The 7,197-nt window shown below is 39.0% G+C and overlaps 1 long non-coding RNA gene across 1 annotated transcript; it reads left to right on the top strand.

The window, feature by feature from the left end:
• The first annotated feature begins 1,487 nt into the window (after nucleotides 1–1,487).
• LOC110203812 (uncharacterized) lies at nucleotides 1,488–5,815 on the top strand. Its single transcript, XR_002323095.2, has 3 exons — nucleotides 1,488–1,777; nucleotides 5,439–5,540; nucleotides 5,705–5,815. It is a non-coding gene; the product is annotated as an uncharacterized LOC110203812 (long non-coding RNA).
• Nucleotides 5,816–7,197: the final 1,382 nt, after the last annotated feature.

Below are 7,197 nucleotides of genomic sequence, written 5' to 3' on the forward strand. Positions count from 1 at the left end.
AGGAAGCTGAAGATTCTTAGAAGTGGAGTGAGGAAAGAAAACATTCCAAGCATGGGAGTCAGCACAGAAATAGGAAGGGGCTCCATGGCACAGTGGAGAGCATGATGAATTGGGAGTTAGGGGTCCTGGATCTGAATCCCAGCTCTGCCACTTACCATCTGACCTTCAGCAAATCACTACCCTCTCCCAGTATCCTCATTTGTAAAATGATGGTGATCTTTGAGATGCCCTCTAGCTATAATCTTATATGTCTGCTTCTTGTGTTTGGGGAAACATCTATTAGGTTCATTTGGCTAGAAGGTAGAGTAAATGGAGGGAATCTGAAAAATTAAGCTTGAGCCATGTTGTGAAGGAGGGGCTTTAAATACCAGGTTGAGGAGTTTGTATTTTATCCTAGAAAAATAGTAGAGAGCTCCTAAAGATTTTTGCTTTCATTCTAAAATGAAATTAAGCCTGGCATCAATGTCTGCAGAACTTTTAGTATACCTTCCTTTGTCTGCCCTCCTTTTTTTTCTTTTCTAAACTGACTGCTGTGAAAAGCAAAATCTATTCTGATTCTTTGTCTCCATTTATAATTTTGGGATGTGTCTCACAAAACCTGAATCCTCTTACAAGTTGCTACTTGATACCAGGAAGATCTTCCAAGAGCAACTGGTCTTTGGAATCCCTATATGGCTGATGTTTCTTTGCCTGAGTAGAAGTAGGTCAAGAGTCTGTAATAAATACAAGTTCATAAAGTCCAGATTCTAGATTATAATCCTTCACATTTCAGATCGACATCATACAATGCAGCCAGTAAGTATATTGGGACTGTCTTCTCCTCTATAGTGGACATTCAAGGCCCTTCTGAATGCATTTGTTTACTCTGCCAAATAGATTCCTCAGAATTCTGACCTCTAGGATGGGATCTCTGGTTTCCTCAGGCTTCTGGGTAGACTCTTTTTTCCTGTTCCAAAATGAGTAAAAGTCCTTGCTTATTTCTGGACCTGGCCTAATTATAAATTTATTTGACAAAGCAGTGTGTTTAATCACCTAGAAGTCTGAAAGGCTCTCTGAAGGAAATATATTTCGCTAAAAAAATTAAATTATATGATTTAATTGGTCAGAATTACTGAGAAACCTGACCTTAATGATGAGATTAAAAATAGATGTGATCCAAGGAAAGAAACAAGGTGGGGAAATAGTATCTCAACCATGAAATTTAAGCTATCAGCTTAGAAATATATATATATTGGAGAGGAGCTATAAAACTAGACTGAGTAAATTAATGTAATGTAATGATTGCTACAATGATTCTTTATGAATTGTAAGGAACATCATTAATATATGGAAACTTTGGATTCACGAATACTCTGATGTTTCTCCTGCCTTTCTTCACTCCTTCCATTCCCTACTTCCTCATGTGTTCCTATTTCAATCTTCTGAGACCTTTCCTTTCTTCAAACTACATGAACAAATAATTGGAGAGACATACTTTTTTTTAGACTTTTGGGGTTAAGTGACTTGCCCAGGGTCACACAGCTAGTAAATATCAAGTGTTTGGTCTGAGGCTGAATTTGAACTCAAATCCTCCTGACTTCAAGGCCAGTGCTCTATCCACTGCACCACCTCGCTGCCCCTTGACATACTTTTAGTTGGTCTATGCTGAGCTGCACTCTGCCTCTTATATTTATGTCTCCTTTAAACTCTGACTTCCCTTAGGTTGACATTTCCTATGAGACATAGCTACAGAATGAAATGACCAGCAAATGTTTCTTAAGGAACAAGTTCTCCAGAGGTAATATAATCCTTCCTATGGGATCAGCTATACTGATACTGTCACAGGCCAGTCCTTACCTCTCGTTCAGAATAATGATACAGCATATTAGTTACAATTTGCAGGATATTTTCCTCAAAATAGCCTTGTTATGTAGGTACTACAGATATTTCTAACCCCAGTTTACAAATGAGGAAACTGAGGCTTTGGAAAGTTATATGTATTATCCATAGTCACACAGCAAGTAAGTGATAAAGCTAGAATTTAAGATTGCAGGCTTATCAATGTAATGTTGGCTGGGACTTTAGATGCCAGCACCTTCATTTTACAGATGAGTAACCTGAGGTCTAGAGATTTGGTCACAGAGGTGGTGGACAGTCAGTTAACAAGAATTTATTAAGTGCTTACTCTGTGCCAGGAGTGTATGGGGTGGGTTTTCAGGAGGACTAGTACTTCTGGTGTGAGGGCTTGCCAGGTCCTTTTCAGAGCTTCTCATCCACTTTCGGTGTCCACTTGATGAATTCAGCTTTCACCTATGGATCCAAGAAGTTGTAGTATGCACAGTGGCCACACCCTGGTAAACCATCATGGGCTAAATTGGTTTGAGGGTGACCAGTAGGCCTCAAACTTGTTAGTGAGTTAGGCTGATGTCTACCCAAGTATGCGAAGATTTCCCCCGGCAGAGTGGGTGGATGAGAACAATTCGTTCCAATGGCCATGAAGGAGCTGAAGCAGAGACCATGGAGTGCTTACAGCTTGGTCAGATGTCAAAGATGCTAAGGTTATCTACTGCATCCTGGCCACATCAGTCTTCCATGACAAGACAAGACGTTGCCTTTGATTTCATTGGTCCTCTTAGAAAATGAGGGACAAATAACAACAACAACCACAACTATGTGCCAGGCACTATGTTAAGTGCCAGCAATGTAACCACAAGCTCAAAGAAAGATAATGCATGCCTGCCCTAATGGAGCTTGCATTCTAATTGGGAAAGACAGCACGTAACATAAAGCTGGAATGAGGGGAGCTACCTGCTTTACACACCTTAAAGCATTGTATAGATGACAGTAATGGTGATGATAAACACAGGAAGAATATCTTGGTGATAGTAAAGTCATAACAAGCTAAAATATATCAAATATTACTTAAATATTTAAATTTTATTTATCATATTACAAATACTTATATGATAAACAATAAATACCATTTAAATATTTAAATAACATATATTAAATATAATATTAGCATATTAATAGCAGCCATCACTGAGCCCTCTGCTGATGACATTGCATTCTAATTGGGAAAGACAGCATGTAACATAAAGCTAGATTGAGGGGAGGTGCCTGGACCTGGGGCATGATGGGGGAGTCAGATTGTGGCCTGGTAAGAAATGAAGAGCTGGGGGCAGCTAGATGGCTCAGTGGATAAAGCTCCAGCCTTGGAGTCAGGACAACCTGAGTTCAAATCTGCCCTCAAGACACTTGACACTTACTAGCTGTGTGATCTTGGGTAAATCACTTAATCCCGATTGCCTCACCAAAAAAAAAAAAAAAAAGAAAGAAAGAAAGAAAAAGAAATGAAGAGACAGTTGGCCTGAGCATCCTCCTTAAATGGGAGGGGCTCAAGGTGCTTCCAACATGTGAATTCCAGGACAGAAGTGATCTTCCAGGATGAAGAGTTTTCTGGAGGCATAATGGAGGAGTCCAGATGAGAAATAAGGAACAGTCTTTAGTAAGCAGCAAAATTCCAGCTCAGGTACTATTACTAAGTCACACACTATAAGTTCACTGCTCTTTACTGAAACTTTAAATCAGGTCTTGGGATTCTAAAGTCAGTCCACTACAGCACATTACCTCTCTATTTCCAGTTGACCTACTATGTATGTCTATATATCATGTGTAATATAGCCTCCTCTTCTGCATCACCTCAGTCTCTAGGGAGGGGAAGAGGATTAGGTTCTTAGCTCGGCTTGGTTTCCATAGCCAATATTGCTGGTGCCAAGTTCAAAATACCTGTTGGGGCTCCAGTCCCAGGCACCTTGGCTTCTCAGGGCTTCCGAGCAGGCCTGGATGGTTACGCCATGGGATCGTGTCTTCAAGTTTGTCATGGCTTGAGCTCCTGGTGGCACCTGAAACTGAGGACAAACAACACAGAACAGAAACAAATACCCCCAGGACCATTTCTCAGAGCTGGGGTACAATAGAAGGAAAAAAGGGAAGGCAAATCCCTCCTTCTCACCTATTCACTTGGTGGCTTCCAGGCAATAGAAAAAATTCACTGAAAAGCTGTAGCCAAAACATGGTAGAAAGAGAGACAAGCTTTCATTATTTGTAAATAGACAAGCATCCAATCAAAGGGGGCTATTCCACTGATGTAGTAGGAAAAGGAAATGGCAAACTAGTCCAGTTTTTCTTTGCCAAGAAAAATCCAAAAGGGGGAGGGCAGTTAGGTTGCTCAGTGGCTACAGCACCAACACTGAAGTCAGGAGGCCCTGAGTTCAAATGCGGCCTCAGACACTTGACACTTACTAACTGTGTGACCCTTGGCAAGTCACTTAACCCCAATTGTCTCACAAGAAACACAACAAAACAAAACAAAAAACAAAAAACAAAACCAAAAGGGGTCACGAAGAGTCAACATTACTGAAAAAACTAAACAGCAACAGCAGTTAACAAGGGGGTTATGGAGGGTGGTATTTATGATGATAAGTGGTATGAGGCTACCTGGGCCCATATGTACATTTGATCTGTGAAGTTATTGTTAGACAAAAGGAGGGAGACCTTCCGAACTGATTTTAGAGGTAAAAGCAAAAAAGAGATAGAAGAGAGAGACAGATGGACAGTCAGAGAGATGGAGAGAGAGAGAGACAGAGACAGGGACAGAGACAGAGACAGAGACAGAGAGAAATAAATACAATTAAGTTTCTAACTACATGCTAATTCTTTGGCAAGTGTCTGTAGAATGGCCTCCAGTTATATTCTCAGGCGAGGTGCCCAAAGCCTCTTGTGGGTACTGAGTTATTTTGCTTCTAGGATTCTACATGTGAAACCCCAACTCAGATTCAAAAGGGGAGAGGGAATAAACTCCCACTACCCTAAGATCTTAACAAGGGGATAAAGGCTTTATTTATTAATAAAGCTATATAGAAATGTGCAAATGCATGTATATATTCTGCAGCAAGCAGCATTGATTCATATGCATTCCTTAGGAAGAGAAAAAATACCACTTGCAGGTACAAAATCATGAGAAGTGAAACCAGATACTCATACCTATAATAAGAAAATGAAATAGAACTACCTAGAATGGCGCAAAAGAAATTTTTTTGTTGTTGTGCACTGAGGCAGCACAGTAGATTAAGTTTGGGTTCAGGAGTTAGGAAAACTAGCCGTAGGCATTTATTAGCTGTGTGACCCTGGGCAAGTAATTTCCTGTCCATGTGTTTCAGTTTTCTCAACTGTAAAATGCGGATGATAATAACAGCTGCCTATTAGGCTCACTGTTTAAGTGTCAAATGAAATAATGTTTGCAAACACGCTTAATGTGATGCTTTTTGTTTTTATTTACTTGTTTTCAGTCATTTCCAAGTAAGTAAAATAACTACTAGGAATGATTTATACTTTCAAAATATTAATATTAATTTTTATGATGACATTAATAACCCTTTATGAACATGATTTTTCAGGAGGAGAAAAACAGAAGACATAGTAGATAGAGACCTAAACTTGAATTTAAAAGGATTTGGGATTAAATGCCCCTGAGACACCTACTAGCTGTGTGACTCTAGGTAAGTTATTTAAATTTCATGAGCCTCAGTTTCCTCATCCATAAAATGGGGATAATAATAGCATCTTCTTTGTTGACTAATTGGCTGATTTGTAAACATTGTTGTTGCAGTTTATGTTTATAATAAAAGCAGGGTAACTTTTTGGATTTTTTTTTTAATGACAGACTTGGTATGACAGAAGCCAGCTGGGCTTGGAGAACTAGTGACCTCTGTTTAAGAATGAAATCAAATGTTGCCTCATCAACTATGACATGCTGATTGCCTTACAGTCATTATTCCAGGTAAGATATCTTCCTTTGAGATGGCACAGTAGATAAAATGCTAAGCCTGGAGTTAGGAAGAAGGAAGATCTGAGTTCAAAGTCACAGATATTTACTAGCTGTGGTGATTCTGGGCAAGTCACTTTGCTACCCTTTGCCTCAGTTTCCTCAACTCTAAAGTGGGGATAATAAAAGCAACTACCTGCCAAGATCATTGTGAGGATCAAATGAGAAAATATGTTTAAGGTACTTAGCACTGTGACTGACACATAATAGGAACTTAACAAATGCTTTTTTCTTAACCCCCCCCCAAATCCTTTCCCCTTCTCTACATTTGCCTCTCCTACTTTCATCAATTCTGGATTCAGCAATACCTGGGTTACATAAAGGGCTGGTTCATGTGGAGAGATTGGTAATGGTTTTACTGCAAACACAAAGTAGTTTTCAATTTTGATAATTATTCAATTAATTTTTTTCTAGGGTCAGACCTCATTTTATCTGTATTTGGCAAAACATTTTTTTTTCATGTAATAAGATGAAATAATACAAACAACTGTCTTGAGCTTGACCAACTGCAAAGATTCCTAATTTGATAAGGAGACAATTCTATCTGGGATTGTGCCTCTGAGTCAGGTCACGCTAAATATGAGATGATGCCAAGGATTTGAAGTTTGGGAACGTAAGAATGTTTTAAAAATAAAAGTGATGCCAACTGGTTTGTTAGGGCTGTTAAAATATGTCAGTGTTTAAAGTGTATTAAACTGGTATAAAAGAATACATTTCTATCTACTTTTGGTGTGTGGATGGAGGGTAAATTTGCTGGCTAATGATAAATCCTAACATTTCTTTTGAAACCTAAACTAGCAAACTGATGTCTGTGCAGACACTACTAACCATTTTGACTGCTTAAGTATTTGAAGTCTTCCGTGATTACTCCAGCTGTAGGTGATGTCTCTGTTGCCTCAACTCTCTTACCGCTTGTTCATCTTTCTTTTGAACTTACTGCTCTTAGTTTTGTTTTATAATTACTTTCGAGTCTATTTTCTTTCTCCTGTTTCTTTGTAAGATGCTTGAAGACAGAGAATCATCTTTGTTTCTCCACAGGCACAGGGTCTCTCGCATAATAATTAGTGTTCATATAGGACTTGAAGGTTTGCTTAGTGCTTTACCCAGGTTATGGTTAAAATTGGTCCTTGTCCTTATAACAGTCCTGTGAAGGAGATGTTATTGTCACCCCCATGTTACAGATGGAAAATTCAATTCCATAGTTTGTTCGGGCAGCTCAAAAGAGCTGATTGTTAAATTGATAGGATGAGTATTTACCACTCAGACATTGTCAAACAGCTGCAGATCGGCAAATAGCTGCAAACTGGGACTTGATTTAGTGTTTTGTTGAT

The sequence above is a fragment of the Phascolarctos cinereus genome, unplaced genomic scaffold (assembly GCF_003287225.1).
Source record: "Phascolarctos cinereus isolate Bilbo 61053 unplaced genomic scaffold, phaCin_HiC Scaffold_7;HRSCAF=346, whole genome shotgun sequence".
Lineage (NCBI taxonomy): Eukaryota > Metazoa > Chordata > Mammalia > Diprotodontia > Phascolarctidae > Phascolarctos > Phascolarctos cinereus.